Below are 18,138 nucleotides of genomic sequence, written 5' to 3' on the forward strand. Positions count from 1 at the left end.
ACCGAGTAGAGGCGAGCATGGCGCTCGCCGCTCGGCCGACTCGCATGTTGTGCGTTGGACGCGATGCGAATGATCACCATCAGGCTGTCCTGGTCGGTAGAAGCTACGAGGACTGGTTCGGCATGGAGAAAAATAGGCAATAAAAAACCATTGATGTGGCATGCCAGCTGGACCAGACAATTGAAACTTGTCGGTCAGAACACAAAATCTTGCTAAACAGGGTAAATTCTGGCAGAACTTTTGCTAAATGGGGTAAAACGGACAAAATCTCGCTAAATAGGGTAATTAGTGTCAAAAATGTCAGAATAGAGGGTAAAAACCAGAATTTACTCTAGTAATTATCAAAAGATAATTACTACTGTAGGGATTAAAAGCATCTCCGGCAAGAGCCTCTACTTTAAGCCTACTTTAAAACAAAGCCCACTATTTTAGGGCATCTCACACGGCAACCCATAAATTTCCTCCCGCATCTGTCAGCAGACACGGATACGGGAGAACACCATCCAACGCTAGACGCATACATTTCAAACTTTTTTTCCAGCAAATTGGATGAAATTCATGCAAACACGGCCGGATTTCATGTAAACATGACGGATTTCATACAAACCGGACGAGGGCGGTTACATTTTGAACATATTTTAACTAAAAAGGTAAAACTATGTATTTGCATGTACAGTCGTGCGGAGCTCCACTCCCACGACACGGATACGCTGCACTAGTCTACGGTCGGCCGCGGCGGATCACTTTGTCTTCCCCATGTCCAGCAGCTCGCTAACCGGACCGTCCGAGCCCTGGAGGCACATTCTTCCACGTATCTTTCCTATGTCTGGCTACGCCGCTCATTGGAGTGGCAAAGAGGATGCTTCAGTCGGAGGGGAAGGTGCTTCCGTGAAGCCCAGACGGGTGTGCCTAGGATGGTCTGAGATAAAGACCGGGTAGGTCACTGGCTGTACAGGCCGGCGACGCGCCGACGGTGGCCTCCATGGGATACAAGCGGCGGCGGCCTCCATGCGATACAAGCGGCGGCGGCCTCCATGCGATACAAGCGGCGGCGGCCTTTCATGTTCTACTTCTCCTCGATGATGGCGGGTGGCGCAGACATGCTGGCCGCCACCTCGTCGACATCCGCGCAGCCGACTTCTTTCTCTGCATGCATGGCATGACTACGCGCGCATCAACGACGGATGGCGCGGTCGCACACACTGGAGGCGGTGATGCCCGTGCCGCCGTGCTCCCCCCTGTGCCGGGATGGAGCAACTCGCCACTCTTCCGTGATTTGGCTTCGAGTGGCGAGTTGCTGAACCAGGCGCCGGCTTGGGGCGGTAATTGGCTCCATCGGGCTAGGCGGGGGAGGTGGTGCAGCGAGCTGCCTCACTCGTATCCGGCGGGCTCGGCAGGCCACCCAGCCAGCTTTTATGCCGGAGAACTGCTCTTCCGGCTCGTTGATGCTCGAAAGAGTGGAGAAATGGTGAAGGAGATGGGAGCGGCTGAGTGGTGCGAATCTTGCCCGGCCTCTGGCCTTGTTTAAATAGAGGGCAGATGGGAGGAGTTTGCCCGGCCTTGCGTTTAATTTGAGCCCGCCTGTGAATGGACGTGTGGCCGGAGTAGGTTTCTTGGCTTCCACGTGGGTTTAATGGAGGTGTTTGAATGCGGCGAGGAGGCGCGTTCAGCCGGGCGTGCAGCGGGCGGCGCCCTCAGCCGGCGCGCCATTTCGATGGCGGAGGGAGTGACAAGTCATGTCCACCCTGAGCCGCCTTCAACGTCGAGCGGCGCGCTCTACAACGGCATGAATGCGGGCAGCTAGACGATAGGCGGGAAGTGCGTGGGGGCGAGGGGGGTGGGGTGAGCCAGGGCGGTCAGAAGCAAGTGTGACAGCGGTTCGGACTCCCGCAAACCTCCCCCACGTTTGTCTCCGGTTTGCAGGAGAAACGCGTCGCAGACCGACACATGACTGCGTTGGATGGCTTCCGCAGTCCGGACGCATGCAGGAGGTTTGAGGGTCGGCGTTGGAGATGCCTTAGAGCAAAGGCTGAATAGAGATTACTCAAAGTTCACCAACAATAAAAATGTAAATGCCTAGTTACACTCATCTCTGACCGTGCACACACACGAACACCCGACCCTCCGAGAGATTGGGACCATAGATATGAGATAACGAAGTCATTACAAATGCTTTATAGTTGATAGGCACACCATATCATTGTGAGATAGTAGCGCAGAAAACACTGAAATAAATCAAGAAAAATGGGGTAACATATGCCAAATCTAAAACTTGAACCAAATGGATAGATTCCACCGGTAGAAACATAGTCATTCCATCTATGCTCATCTCGCCTAATAATCAATGTTTGCATCCTCGAATCATTTTTTCCTTTTGATTTAGATTATTTATACTTTTTTTGAATTTTTAAACCCCCGGGGGGTGGGGTGGAATCCCCCACCTGAATCTTTATATATTTTCGATGGGATAGGCCCCAAGTTGGTAACAGCAGCGGTTTACGGGCGTAGCCTAAAGGCTAACTCAAGAGAAGGATTACAGAGGGAGAGGGTGAGGGACCAAGACACACACGATCAACCCACACCATACACCATGGGGGCGGGGGGGGGGGGGAACGCACTGAGCCAGACTTCGACGTGCCCTCGATCAGTCACACGCAGGCGGCCGCGCCAGAGTGTCAGGTCCTCCCTGTAACTGCTTAGGACACCTGACAGGGAGGGGGTAGCCTATGAAACACCACCCCATTCTTGTGCTTCCAGAGCCGCCAGCAGCAAAGCTGGACAAAGACGGTGGGGGAAGCCCCCCGACAGTGTTGGAGACATCGAGCGACTGCAGAGCACGCACCGAAGCACCAGAGAGACACACACCCAGGTGCTGCCAGAACTGAACGATAAAGGGCACTCGAAGATCATGTGATTAGCCGTCTCAGGGGCAGAGGCACAGATGGGAAACTCCTCGTCTCCAGGCGAGATGATCGTCTTCTTGAGCAACACGCCGCGCATGTGGACCCGACATTGCATGAGCAGCTAGTCGAAGAACCGCACTCTGGGCGACGCCCGTGACTCTTATAGGAAGATGGCTTGGGGCGCTTGGGTGGCCCTAAAGTGGGCAAGCTCATACACCCGGGTAGAGGAGAGTGCACCATGGGGAGCTGCAGACACAGGAAGCCACCACACATCCACCACGAGGTGGGACGACACCGCCGCCATGAGCACGAGGAGCTCTGCATGCTGGGCCTCGCCGTAGCGAGTAAGACGGGGAACATGCAATTGTCCAGCCCCCCGCTCACAAACACCCCAGACCGTGAGATTATTCATACTTCCTGGTAGTTTGGATAGAAAAAGTGAGCCATAGTGTAAAAATGCAAGTTTTTAGCCGACTTTTAGAAAAATCGGTATTACTTGAATAACCAGATTATACAAAAATATGTTTTGGTCTGGAAAGTGAAAAATGGGCACATTCAGTTTTTGTTTGGATACTGGTTTGGACTCCTCCAGTGGCCTTCTCTCATGACATTCTCTCTTAATGGTCTTTGATTCCTCCTCCCGGTCTCCTTTCTCTGTCCCTATACGCACACACCTTCATCTGGCTACCTGTTTCTTTTGTTCCTCCTCATCGCAAACAATTAATTGAACTGAACCATATGCCCTGCATCGCACACACAACTAAAATCTGAACCATGTTTTATGCATCCGCCATCGCAAATGCTTTGCACCTTTTTGACGGTTTTTACACCATCATTTGCGATTATTGCATCGCACACAGTTTCGTTGAAGGGTCTCTCATCGTAGTGTCGCGTTGGCAGCATCCTGCAGTAGTGGGTAATAGATGGCGTGTTGATGATGAATTCCTTGCTCTTGTGCTTCAAATGATAGTCTCCCCCAACACTCAACTCTCTCTCACAGATTTGGCTATGGTGGAAAGATGATTTGAGCGGAAAGCAACTTGGGGAAGGCTAGATATCAAGATTCTTGTGGTTGGATTGGAATGTCTTGGTCTCAACACATGAGTAGGTGGTTCTCTCTCAGAAAATGAGTAGTGGAAGTGTAGGCATGTTCTGATGTCTCTCTCTCAAATGGAGAAGGGGGTGGAGGGGTATATATAGCCTCCACACAAAATCCAACCGTTACACGCATTTGACCCAACTCGGTCAGACCGAATAGAAGAACTCGGCGAGACCAATTCAGTTCAAAATGTGAACGTTAGGAATCTTAGTGGGACCAACATGATCAACTTGGTGGGACCGATGTGCTATGGTTAGGGCAAAACCTCATCTCGGTGAGACCGATTGCATAAACTCGGTGAGACCGATTTCACCAATGAGCAGACAAAGAGTTGGTCAAGCAAACTTGGTGGGACCGATTGCATATTTCGGTGAGACCAAAATAATTACAACAGGCAACAGAGAGTTTGCAAGGCCATCTCGGTGAGATCGAGATCCTGATCGGTGAGATCGAATTGACTAGGGTTTCTAGCCGTGGCTAGGCCAGCTGAACTCGGTGGCGCCGAATAGATCAAATCAGTGGGGCCGAGTTTGACTTTTTAGGTTTTGGAAATATGTGGAAATGAGAAAGTGGCTGAGGGTTTTGGAGCGATATCACTAAGCACTTTGAGCAAGTAGACCATTAAGCAACATCTCATCCCCTTTTAGTAGTATTGGCTTTCCTATGGACTCGATGTGATCTTGGATCACTAAAATGAAAACGAAGAGTCTTGAGCCTTTGCCAATCTTTGTCCTTAGAATTTTGAGGGGTCCACATCTCTAGTCCATGCCATGCCAATCATTGAACTTTCTGAAATATTTAACTTGAATGTATATTAGTTCAATGAGCTATATGTTGTTATGAATTACCAAAACCACCCGGGGATTAGTTGCACTTTCAATCTCCCCCCTTTTGGTAATTGATGACAACATATAGATCAAAGCTTCGAGAAATGATAACATGAGTGAAATACATAGTCTCTTTGGGAAGTATGTGATAAGCAAGAGCTCCCCCTAAATTTGTGCATTATTTAAAATTTTCTTTTGAATGCAAATGCACAATCGATTAGGATCATGGGCCACTCTTCCATGTCACATACATCTTGGTGGAGCGCTCAAAATGATAAGAGTTAAGTAACATGCACTCATCACCAAGGGAAAACATGATTTATCACACACAAATATCATAGACATCATCATGCAAGCACACATTAAAGTATAGTATGATCAAACACATGATCACAAGAGTATCTCACAAACAAGCACAAATATTGTGGTATGAATCAAATGAGCAAACGATCAAAGCAAATGATCAAAGTAGCAAGAGAGGCAACAAAAAGCAAAACTCTCTCTCTCTCTCTCTCTCGAAGCCTAATGATCTATACAATTTCTCCCCCTTTGGCAACAAGTTACCAAAAATCTTGAAAATGCATAGTGCTATGCAACACTCTAGGCATGATCTCCAGGAGCTGCTGAAGTGGTCTTCTGGATGGTTGCTCATGTGTGCGTAGAAGGCATGGAGAGGAAAACATTTGCAAACGCTTCTGAAGATGTCTGAGGAGCTGGAGTAGTTGAAACTGGAGGAATGACTGTTGTAGCTATAGACCTTTGTGCCCTGGAGTCTCTAACAACTGGCATAGCTATAGACCTTTGTGCCCTTGGAACTCTCTGAAAAGTGTTTGTGGTAGGTGAGTTACTCCTGTCCTCAACTTCTTCCTGGAACTTCTCCATAGTAGTCTGGATCTCTATGAGCTTCACATCTAGATCATGGAGTTTGGTTTCAATGATCCTCTCAAGACTTTCTTGATTCTAAGTCAGGGTGGCCAAGCCTTTCTCAATCCTCACAGTAGCCTCAAGCAGATAACTGAGTTGATCTTGCTTGGTCTTTAGCACCACTTGTGAAGCATTTGGTACACTAGCCGCTTTTGCAGTCTTATCTCTCTCTCTCTCTCTCTCTCTCTCTCTCTCTCTCTCTCTTCTCATGGGCTTTAGCACATGTTGGATGTGAGGCATCCATGACAATCTCATTGTCCTCAAATTCTGGCCTCAGGGGAAGATGCTCTTTATCAAGAAGATATGTCCCTGTCCCCATCTTGGATTTGATCAACATCTGTATATGAGGGGCATATCCACATGATCTCTTCTGATCAGCTGCAGTTCTCTTCACTGTTTCAACTATCAAACTCATCACTTTGAACTTTTGTGGCACATCAAACATATGGAGCAAGTTGATGGTGGTACATCAAACACACTTGACCACGGATCATCCTATGATCTCCTGACTTGTGCAACAGAGTGTGCCTCAAGATGGTGTTGATGGTGGTGCAGCTGGCTCTTCCTCCTCCTCATCTTCATCTGAATCTCTCATCATGGAAGGTTTGCCAATTACTCGGGCCACAGTCTTCTTGACTCTCTCCTTCCTCTTCTTTCCTACAACAGCCTCTTCCTCTCTTGGTTCAAGAGTGAACTCGATAGTTTCTTGAGTGGAGGCTCTGGCTTTTGACATGGGCTTCCTCTTAGCAGGAGCTTTCTTATGCATTCCAGGCTTTGTGGCAATAGCAGCACACTCCTTCTTTAGCACTTTCTTCTTTGAGGTGACCTCCACCTCAACAACAAAATTCTCATCCTTAGATTCTGAGGTTTTCTTCTTCCTTTGCCTAGTAGCAGCCTTAGGCAAGTTGCTTGGAGTACTTCTGCTACTATCATCATAACTGTTGTTGGAGGGACTAGTGCCCTCACTGAGATTCACTTGCTCTTCAGACCTGTTCTGACTGTCACTGTCCTATGACATCTCTGAAACTGACCCTGTGAATAGATAGGTATAGGTAGAGTGGATGAGCATCACAAAACACAACTATTTTGCAAAAATATTGAGACAAAACTTAACTTTAGTTTTTTGCAGAAAGCATTTCGGAGCTACCGATTTGACAAACTCGATGACACCGAAGCATTAACAAAATCTAAACATGCAATTTTGGTCAGACCGAGACGTAGTTTGGTGACTCTGAGATGCTAGGGTTTCACAGAGTAAGTGATTTCGGTCACACCGATTATTACGCTTCGGTTAGACCGAGTTGTACTTGTGCAATGGCCTGAACCAAATCAGTGAGACCGAGATCCTCAGATCGGTCGGTCCAAGATGAGTTCGGCGGAAACCTAACCCTAAGTTTTTGCATCAAATCTACTCTAATGGAACTTTTTGGTGGATAGATTGATCTCATTCATGGTAAGAACAATGGCAATGATCTTTGTGCAAGAATCGGAAAAAGAGAACGCACAAAGAGGTTGAGTTCGTACCCTAACTTGGCTACGAACTCGCTACAGCGACAACAACGGTGAGATTTCCGTTGACGGTGACAGAGACCAGTGGCAGGAGGACACTGGCGACGATAGAGATGATCCAGAGACCAAGGGGGCGGCAGAGCTGGGACATGCGGACGAGTGGTTTGGAGGAATTTCCAAAATTTCAACCCACGGTATATATACCCAGTCACTGTCGGTGTGACTGAGTGGAATGACTCAGTGACACTGAGATGCAAAACTGCTAGCAGTTACAACAACTCGGTGTGACCGAATTGTTCAAATCGGTTGCACCGAGATGAAAACCTAGATCAACTTAATGAATTTGGTGAGACCGAGTGTGATGAGTTGGTCTGACCAAGATGCATTAAGAGGTTTTGGAAGTTTAAGCCCTTGACAGATCGGTTGCTCTGAGTGTCTGAATTCGACTTGTTCAAGTGTTGTGATGTAGCATGAAAAGAGTTTGAGGCGAGAAAACCATAGATAGCTGGAGGGAGTACTTAGGAATTCTTGTCCATCCATTTGGCAAAAAGAAAAATCAAACAATCAAAGCAACAAATGGATGTCCTCGAATGGAGAAAATTATGCAACCAACATGCTCACAATAAGATATCAAATGAAATATGTGGCAAAGCATGCACAATCACTCTAGCATCTATCAAGCAATTGGCGATGACTAGGTCATCTATATATGAGTATATTGACTGAGGAGTCAAATGAGAACATTTGATCGTAGGTCATACTCATCGTTTAAGCACAAGTGGGGTTACCACTTTTACATAAAAGCATTGTTGTGTTCACATCATTTGAGTTGCTTTAGCTCAATTCTTAGAGCTAAGCTCCCTCGAGATGTGATATCCCCCCTAAGAGGGATGAACTAACCTTGGGTTTTGTCGACGATGACTTCATGTAGATGTTGAAGACGTGGATGCTCAATGTTGATGTAGATCATTTGGAGCAATCCATTGGAGTGAGTTGCACTTCAATACCTACATGGGTTAGTCCCACAAGGAACATACAAGGATATTCATAGACATAGAGTGAAACACACATATGACGATGTCCATGAAAGCATTAGGTTACCTTGTCCCTTGTCTTACCAACAAGAGGGTTTGTGACTCCTTGAACTAGTGCAAGATATGGAAGTTGACTGCACTTGTCCTTGCCAAAATGAATATGAATGAAATATGTTGGCGGAGTCACCGTCAAGAACTCTCTAGTTCTTCTTCTTTGGAACCCACATCAACTTGATGGGAATCCTTGGAGTTGTAATCGTACTTGATGAAGTAGAACTTGATGTAGTCTTGGGAACCCACTTGACCAAGGTCTTTTGAGCTTCTTCAAATGAATCAATCTCTTCTTGAAGCTTGTCATTGCCTTTTAGCTTGTGGCCTTGTGGTGGAAGATCATCTTGAGCTTCTGTCCCCTTGAAAGAAGTGGGGTCATACTTCTCTTGTTGAGGAACAAACTTCATCTTGGGGTATTGATCTTCTTCCCAATCAACTCCATTGGCATTGAACTTTCATTCAAAACCAACGCCTTGATTCTTCCAGTGCCTTCCTTTCTTGCGCACAATTTCCTCAAATTGCTTACTTCCGCAAGGCTCTTGTAAACACCTTTCTCTATAATTCCTTTCAATAAGCTATTTTCTTGCTCAAGTGTAACTTGGATAAGAGAATCATTAGTGAGATCAAGAGAACTACTAGAAGCAGCAATATTGGATTTAACATGATTGTTGTTACTACTAGAAGAAGAATCTTTCTTGCTCTTGTTGCTAGACTTTACTTGTGGCATGTAAGTAGACAAGAGTAAACACTTGGCAATGTAAGAAGAACTTTTCTTTCGAATATCATCATTGATTGCTTTTAAGAACCCATGCTCTTTCTCTAAGTTGAGCTTCTCAAAGCGTAGCTTCTCATGAGTCTTTAAAAGCTCTCGATGATCCCTCTAAGGTAGTTTCATGAGCTAACTTAAGAGTGTTTAGTTCTTTAGTTAGACGCTCAATATCCTTCTTATCATTGTCATTCGTTTTATCTTGATTAGCATGATTAATAGCAGTTTCATCATAGTTTTCATCACTAGTGTTGTCAACAAGTAAATCATCATCACCTAGCAAATCATCTTCATCATTATTGAAATCAACATACTCGGGGTGTGACACCTTAGGGCCTTTAGCCGTGAATCATCTTCCAATTCCTTCATTTGGTGAGTCAAATATATTGTACGAGTTGGATGACACAAGTGCAAGACCGGCAATTCCTTCATCTTGAGTATATTCGGAGTCGGAGTGATAACTTCTCTCGGAGTAGTTGCCGGAGTCAGAACGGGATACCCATTCACCAACATGAGCTTGATGTCTTCGTCTTGTGTAGCTCTTTGATGACTTGTCCTTACTTTCCAAATCCTTGCTTCTACGAGAGGGTCTTCATTCATAACAATCATCTCTACTCCTTCTCTCTCTTGGAGGTGATTCCTCTCTTTTACTTCTCTTTTTAGGCGAGTCTTCTCTTCTTTTGTAGGGACCTGTACACTCTGATACCACTTGTAGGATCAAAATTAGGTCTAGAGGGGGGGTGATTAGACTACTTGACCAAATAAAAATCTAACCTTTTCCCAATTTTAAGTGTTGGCATATTTTTTAAGTGCTAAAAATAGATCTCTAGAATTCATAAAATATTTCATATGCTCAATACTGCAAATCCGAAATTCAAAAGACATTCATATATGAAAGTACTCTCAAAATACACAACACAAAACACAATTCACAACCTGCAAATACTGACAACCCTAAGCTCCTCCTCACAATTCACAACCTGCCCGACTATTGGGTTGGGGGGCAGTCCCCTCCTATTCCTCGGCGGAAAATAGCCGCCCGGTGAGACGTGGTGAACAGTGAGGGAGAGGATGGTGGGGAAGCGTCGTCGGGCCAACTGCTTTTCTCCTCTTGCAGTTGGGTTCGGCCAACGAAGACTCCACCAGCTTGCTTTGGCACAACACCCTCACAAACGACACCCTGTAGATGCTCGATCCTTCAATATCTGGTGGATGCTCCATCTTGGATCGATACTCTCACCACTGTTGCCTCACGATCGGATTCGGTGAATCTGTTTGCTCCATGGCCCAGAGGAGCAGCTCTATGTACTCCCGTGCGACTCCCTTCAAGAGTATCGCCGCCTTTTCGCTCTGTTGCAGATATTTGGCCATGGAAGTCACTGTCGCCGCTAATTGGTCCTTGTTGTCAAACCAAGACTGTATCTCCAACATCCTAGCTAGCTTCACAGGGTCGCCATCTGCGATGCTCACGTATCGGTTGTACTCCTCCATTGATCTACTTCTGCATAGCACCTTCACTCGCTGGCGGTGGTTTTTGAATGGAAGAGGAGAGGAGCGACGCTGGTTTTGGATTAGAATGGGAGAGGAGCGGTGCTGGTTTTGTATTGGAACAGGAGAGTGTAGGATCGAAAGTAGTTCTAGAGGGGGGTGATTATACTACTTGACCAAATAAAAATCTAAACTTTTCCCAATTTTAAGTGTTGGCAGATTTTAGCAACTATCACAAGTCAAGCAATCAACCTACACATGCAATTCTAAGAGTGTAGCAGCGGAAAGTAAAACATTGCATATGAAGGTAAAAGGAAGGGTTTGGAGAAGGCAAACACAATGTAGACACGGAGATTTTTGGCGTGGTTCTGATAGGTGGTGCTATCATACGTCCACGTTGATGAAGACTTCAACCCACGAAGGATAACAGTTGTGCGAGTCCACAGAGGGCTCCACCCACGAAGGGTCCATGAAGAAGCAACCTTGTCTATCCCACCACGGCCATCGCCCACGAAGGACTTGCCTCACTCGGGTAGATCTTCACGAAGTAGGCGATCTCCTTGCCCTTACAAACTCCTTGGTTCAACTCCACAATCTTGTCGGAAGCTCCCAAGTGACACCTAACCAATCTAGGAGACACCACTCTCCAAAAGGTAATAGATGATGTGTTGATGATGAACTCCTTGCTCTTGTGTTTCAAATGATAGTCTCCCCAACACTCAACTCTCTCTCAGAGATTTAACTATGGTGGAAAGATGATTTGAGTGGAAAGTAACTTGGGGAAGGCTAGAGATCAAGATTCTTGTGAGTGGATTGGAATGTCTTGGTCTCAACACATGAGTAGGTGGTTCTCTCTCAGAATGAGTAGTGGAAGTGTAGGCATGCATTGATGGCTCTCTATCAAATGGGGAAGGGGGTGGAGGGGTATATATAGCCTCCACACAAAATCCAACCGTTACACACATTTGAACCAACTCAGTTAGACCGAATAGAAGAATTCGGTGAGACCGATTCAGTTCAAAATGTGAATGTTAGGAATCTGATGGGACCGATGTGCTAGGGTTAGGGCAAAACCTCATCTCGGTGAGACCGGTTGCATAAACTTGGTGAGACCGATTTTAGCAATGAGCAAACAGAGAGTTGGTCAAGCAAACTCGGTGGGACCGATTGCACATTTCGGTGAGACCAAAATAATTACAATAGGCAACAGAGAGTTTGCAAGGCCATCTCGGTGAGACCGAGATCTCGATCAGTGAAACCGAATTGACTAGGGTTTCTAGCAGTGGCTAGGTCAGATAAACTTAGTGGCGCCGGATAGATCAAATCGGTGGGGTTGAGTTTGACTTTTTAGGTTTTGGAAATATGTGGAAATGAGAAAGTGCCTGAGGGTTTTGGAGCAATATCACTAAGCACTTTGAGCAAGTAGACCATTAAGCAACACCTCATCCCCTTTTAATAGTATTGGCTTTTCTATGGACTCAATGTGATCTTGGATCGCTAAAATGAAAATGAAGAGTCTTGAGCCTTTGCCAATCTTTGTCCTTAGCATTTTTAGGGGTCCACATCTCTAGTCCATGCCATGCCAATCATTGAACTTTCTGAAATATTTAACTTGAATGGATATTAGTTCAATGAGCTATATGTTGTTATGAATTACCAAAAACACCCGGGGATTAGTTACACTTTCAGAGAGGAGGGCGGTGGTTTTGAAATGGAAGGGGAGAGGAGCGGCGTTGGATTTGGATTTGAACAGGAGAGGTGCGGCGGTGGTTTAAGAGGATAGGAGCGACGCTGGTCTTGGAAATATTTTTTGTTTTGCATATTTTGGGTCAATGTTTGACCACGTACTGTATTTGACAAGCAAAATGTGAATGCATGTCATAAAAAATTGTATCATTTGGTTCATATCTGATTTTGATTTTGATCCAGTCACATCGCGCCGGCCCTCTCGTCCAATCCTAAATCGCCACCGCACGCTCCTCTCCCTCTTCTCCATTGCAAGACCACCTCCTCTCCTCTTCATCATCTCAATTCCAAAAGCACCTTATCTCTTCTCCCTCTTCTCCATTGCAAAACCACCCCCTCTCCTCTCCATCTTCTCTATTGCAAAACCATCGTCTCGCCTCTCCCTCTTCTCTATTGCAAGACCACCGTCTCTCCTCCCATCTTCCAAAGCTAGCACCAGACCTCTCAGAAGGACATCTATGGAGAGGATGCAACAGCGAATCGGGCAGATCACCGGCGGCGACCCGGCGAAGTTAGCCAGGTTGAAGGAGATTCTTACTTGGTTTGACAACGAGTGGGAGATTTCGAGGACGGTGAGGGCCATGTGGAAATGTTTGCGAAAGAGCGAGATGGCGACGATGTACACCTCGGCGGCAGTCACGCCGCAGTCCTTCGAGTTCATCGAGTATCTCCTCTGGGCAATGGAGCAGACAAATTCGCCCGAGGCGAAAGTCAGGCGATGGTGGTGGGCGTACAGGTCGAAGGTCGAGCATCCAGAGGATAATGAATCGATCGAGTACGGTGTGCCGTTCGTGAGGGTGCAGTGCCAGCCGGATCCACAGGAGTATTCATTCTGCCACCGCAAGAGGAGGCCGGATGGCGCGATGTCGCTTCCCCGCCATTCTCCACGGTCCCCTCACTGCTCGGCTCATTTCAACGGCGGCGGTAGGGTTTAAGGTAAGCTTCGCACTAACCTAATCTTTCATCTGCTCATGCTTACAATCAGTGTGACGGCTAATGAAAATCATGCTTACAATCAGTCTCCAAGTACTACGCAAATCACCCTAAAATAGCTCTGGACCAAAAACAAAGTTGTGACACTGTGTACAAATAAACAAAAATAGATTGGTGCTTCTTTCAGAAAAGAGTACTCCCTAGAAAGGTGCCAATATAAGCTACTAGTATTTGATTAGAGGATTTGCTGTTGAGAAAGATCCATCCACAGAGAGTGCCACACATCCCACTGGTGGTGGTGGATGCCAATGCTTAGATTGATCATGGTTGGTGTCGGTAATTTTTACTTGGCACCTCGCACTCTACATATATGCTGGTTCCATCCGTACATTTGTATAGTTCCACCAAAATGCAGCTGAATAACCATGTTTGCACAGATAATGAAACAGTGTGATTACATTATAGTAGCACTAGTTGATGAAACATACACTAATAAATAGAAGAAAATATTGCAATAGTATCTCAGTATGTCATGCTGCGAGGGCGAGATGGGCCCTACGACGCCTCATACGGTAGGCCTCATACTGGAAATCGACCCAATTCTCCCCGATACACCTTCTGCCAGTGATGAACATCAGTGTACAACGGTAGTACAAGGAGGGGCCTTGAGACATTCCAATCTCTATTTTTGTGCAGATCAACTAAAATTGAGCACCCCAGTTTGCAGAAACACTTAAACATTAACAATGGGACTAGTTGATGAAACATACACTAACAAAGAAAAGCACTTTCTTTATCTACATTGGAAATGAAATGATAGAGAGGACACTCGCTCTATTTTAACAGTATTATTACTTCATTTTATCAGTGGCACTAGGGTCGAGCAGGTGGCAAGCGAGGTGTACCATGCGTCGCAAGGATGGAGCACTACAAAAAAAAGACACATCCGTGACATTTTGGGTCGAACGATTTTTTTTCCTGTCATGCTTATGACACTTCTATGACGATAATTGTGACGAAACCCGGTATCATCATAGATGTGGTGGGCTCCTACTTCTGTGACAAAAAAATCATGACAGAAAATGGGCTTTTCGTCCTGGGCGGACCGGAGACGCAATTGCATGACATTCTTTGGACCGTCCATGACGGAATAAACCGTGGTAGAAGCGAGGTCGAGGAAAATATCCAGGAATTCCCGGTTACGGTGGGTGGTCGGTGGCCAAGCGATGCGCGTTTCTCTCATACACGTATGCGCGTGGGTGCGAGGCATTAGGCTCTAACTGAACCCGAGCGATTGCACTTCAAGCTACGCGTTACTGAACCCGAGTGATCGATCGATCTGGCTGTTAACTGAACCCGATCGAGTGACGCTACTGCTGCTAACTGAAGCCGATCGAACCTGCCGCCTCCTTCCCTTGATGAACAATGAGCATTGTTTGGGGGGGGGGGGGGTTGGATGAGCAGTTCCCGGTGGGGGGTTGGATGAACATGACCCCGTGGTAGTAGAGGCCATTGCCCTGGATGAACAGGGCCCCGATCGAGCTGGTTGGGGGTGGATGAACAGGACCCTATGGAGGGCTCAATGAACAGGACCCCATGGACGGCTGGTTGAATAGTGGTCGGTAGAGGGATGGATGAACAGTAGCCCGTGGAGGGGTGGTTGAACATGCCCCCGTGGAGAGGGATGGTTGAACAGTAGCCCGTGGAGGAGCGGTGGAGGCTGGATGAACAGGAGCCCGTGGATGAACAGTCGCAGGTGGAGGCTGGAGAAGGTCGATGGTGGATGAACAGTAGCCCGTGGAGGCTGAAGGAGGTCGACGGTGGAGATGAACAGTAGCCCGTGGAGTCCCGTTTAACGGTACGCCACCACACCCCTCCCGATCAACAGGACCCCCGTTTTGACTATAGCGCTCCAACACAAGTCCGTTTCCTCTGTTTTGCGGTACGCCACACCCCTCCCGATCAACAGGACCCCGTTTCAACCATAGGCACTCAAACACAAGTCCATTTCCTTCGTTTTGCATTACGCCAGACCCCTCTCGATGAACAAGATCCCGTTTCGACCGTGGTCAGTCGAATAGAAGGCCGTTTCCTCCGTTCTGCGGTACGGCAGGCCTCGTTTCGATCGACTGTTCTGTCCAAGCCAGCTGGCTCCCATTGAACACGACGCATTCTATTCCGATCCAGCCGGTTGGCTGTCAATGAACAGGACGCCGTCGCTGCCTCTCCATGTACACGATCCCTGGTCGTACGTATGCACGAGTAGGCGTTCGAGACCCTGCCCGTATGTACGTATGTGGCCGTATTTACTTTCTTGCACCCTAGATGTACGTACGTGTACAAGCTATGTGCGTGCCTCTTCTACGACACGTGCCCTTCCTTACTTGGCCACGGTTCATCGCTGCAGCCTGCAGACAGACCGATCGACCAGTATGTACGTACACGTTCATGACCAGAACGACAACGTTACGTACGCTTTGACCAGGTGGGTCCCGACTGTCAGGCACTTCCTTGCGTGCGAAGATGTAGCATGTGGGTCCCAGCAGTCAGTGGGTAAATGTTTTTTCATGAAATACGATGGCCCGTTCGGTGGGTCCCTGTTGTCAGGTGGAGGAGTCATTATTTTGCGCGTAATAAGGTTGCACTTCCTTGCTGCAGCTGTGGACCCAACTGTCAGCCTCTCCATGTATAGTACTCTTCCGATGGAAGTTGTTCCTTGACCACATTGACCACGCCGCGCCGAGAGCACCAAGGCAGTCGACGACGGTGAGGCCTAGGATGGGGACGACACAGAGCTGGGGAAGACGCGGCAGTGGATGCCCACGCAGAGAGGAGTACGCGGGTTGACTGGTTCGACTGTGGTGTGAGGCTACCATCACCATAGGGCCTGGCCAGCGGTGGGAGTAATAGGGGGCGGTGAGGCCTCCACGGCAGCACAGGCGGCCACGGGAGGCAGGAGCACGCGGCACGACCGGCGCTGGTGTGGGCAGCTGGAGCAAAAATACCAGAGGTTGAAGAAGCACTACGGCCGTTGGATGGACATCGTACGGTCACTAAATCATTCATATTGACTAAGTTGACAAAGCCCTCCGTCTCCATCAACTTAGTAGGCCCACAAGTCAGCCTCCCACTATGGTGGGTCCCAGCTAGCAGGGGAGTATTCATTTTTTTGTGTTGACCATGCTGCGCCGAGCCCATCCAAGGTGGTGGATGAGGGCGAGGCCCTGGACAACAATGAGCCGGATATGGGAAGACGCGGGAGTGGAGTCGCAGACGGAGAGGTGTACGAGGGTTAACTGGTTCTGGTGCGGCGTGGTTCGGCAGTCGATGGAGAAGAACAAGAGGTGTGGAGGGGTGGAGGGATGGCCTGGCCGACAGTGGGTAGCGCTTCATAGTGAAGCATGCTAAGCAGAGCTGCTAGTAGCAGGAGGCGGGAGCAGGTGGTCCCGGCGGTGCTGGAGGAAGAAGACGAGAGATTGGAGATGGATGTCGGTCGTTGGATGTAAATCCAACGGCTAACGATGTCAAAATCGTTTGTTGACTAAGTTGACAACGACTTGTGTTGGCTTCGACCTATTGGCCCACATTTCAGCCTCCAAAAATGTGGCACGTATTCAACCCATTTTTTCATAATTTACAGTCTATTTGATCTTTTTCTTTTGAGAATTACAGTTCATTTGCTGCGCTGGGTGAACAAATAATGTAGCATCCATGCGTCCCATTTTTTTAAAACTACAACCCATTTTCATTTTCTCGAAATACATGAATTTGCTGGGCTGGCTGAACAAATAATGTAGCATCCGTGCGGCCCATTTATTTTTTCCTAAAAAATTACAGGCCATTTGAACTTTCTTGAAATACACGATTTTGCTGGGTTGGTTCTAATAATAATGTTGGGTTGGGCGCAACAATGTTATCAAAAAATAAATAGGGGCTGAGCATTTTGTTATAAATATATTAAAATAATTTGTGATTTATTATTACATTGGTCCTTAAATCTTACGAAGCTTTTGTACACAATCACCAGGATTTTCATTGCCTTAATGTAAAAAACCCAGGATTTTATTGTTAAGAAATTATTTTTATAAGTTAATAAGATGTGGGATATTGTTTTCTTATATATGTAAGTATTTGTTAAATATATGATGACAATAACAATAATATATAATAACATATAAAATAATTTAAATATATATAATATAGTTAGAAGGGAAACATAAGTTGGACCTGACGTTCCTATTCTTATATAGAAAAATAGAATAGACCCCTGCGTTTTCTTCAAAAAAATACATAAGTTGGGTTGCCGATGTTTCAGGAAAAATAAAACCTCGGATGGGAGGTCCATAGGCCGGATGATACATGATGGCCCTCAAGAAAATACAAACCGTCATGTCATGGGCTGCTGATGTCTACTACGCAACTTTATTCTTGTAGGCTTGTGTTGGGCCTCCAAGCGCAGAGTTTTGTAGGACAATAGCAATTTTTCCTCAAGTGGATTACCTAAGGTTTATCAATCCATGGAGGCGTAGGATGAAGATGGTCTCTCTTAAACAACTCTGCAACCAAATACAAGAAATCTCTTGTTTCCCCAACACACCTAATACAATGGCAAATTGTATAGGTGCACTAGTTTGGCGAAGAGATGGTGATAAAAGTGTAATATGATGGTAGAAATATATTTTTATAATCTTAATAAATAAAAACAGCAAGGTAGCAAATAGTAAACGGGCATAAAAACGGTATTGCAATGCTTGAAAATGAGGCCTAGGGTCCATATTTTCGCTAGTGCAATCTCTCAACAATGCTAATATAATTGGATCATATAACCACCCCTCAAAGTATGACGAAGAATCACTCC

The sequence above is a fragment of the Triticum urartu genome, chromosome 4A (assembly GCF_056163025.1).
Source record: "Triticum urartu cultivar PI428250 chromosome 4A, HENAU_Tu73, whole genome shotgun sequence".
Lineage (NCBI taxonomy): Eukaryota > Viridiplantae > Streptophyta > Magnoliopsida > Poales > Poaceae > Triticum > Triticum urartu.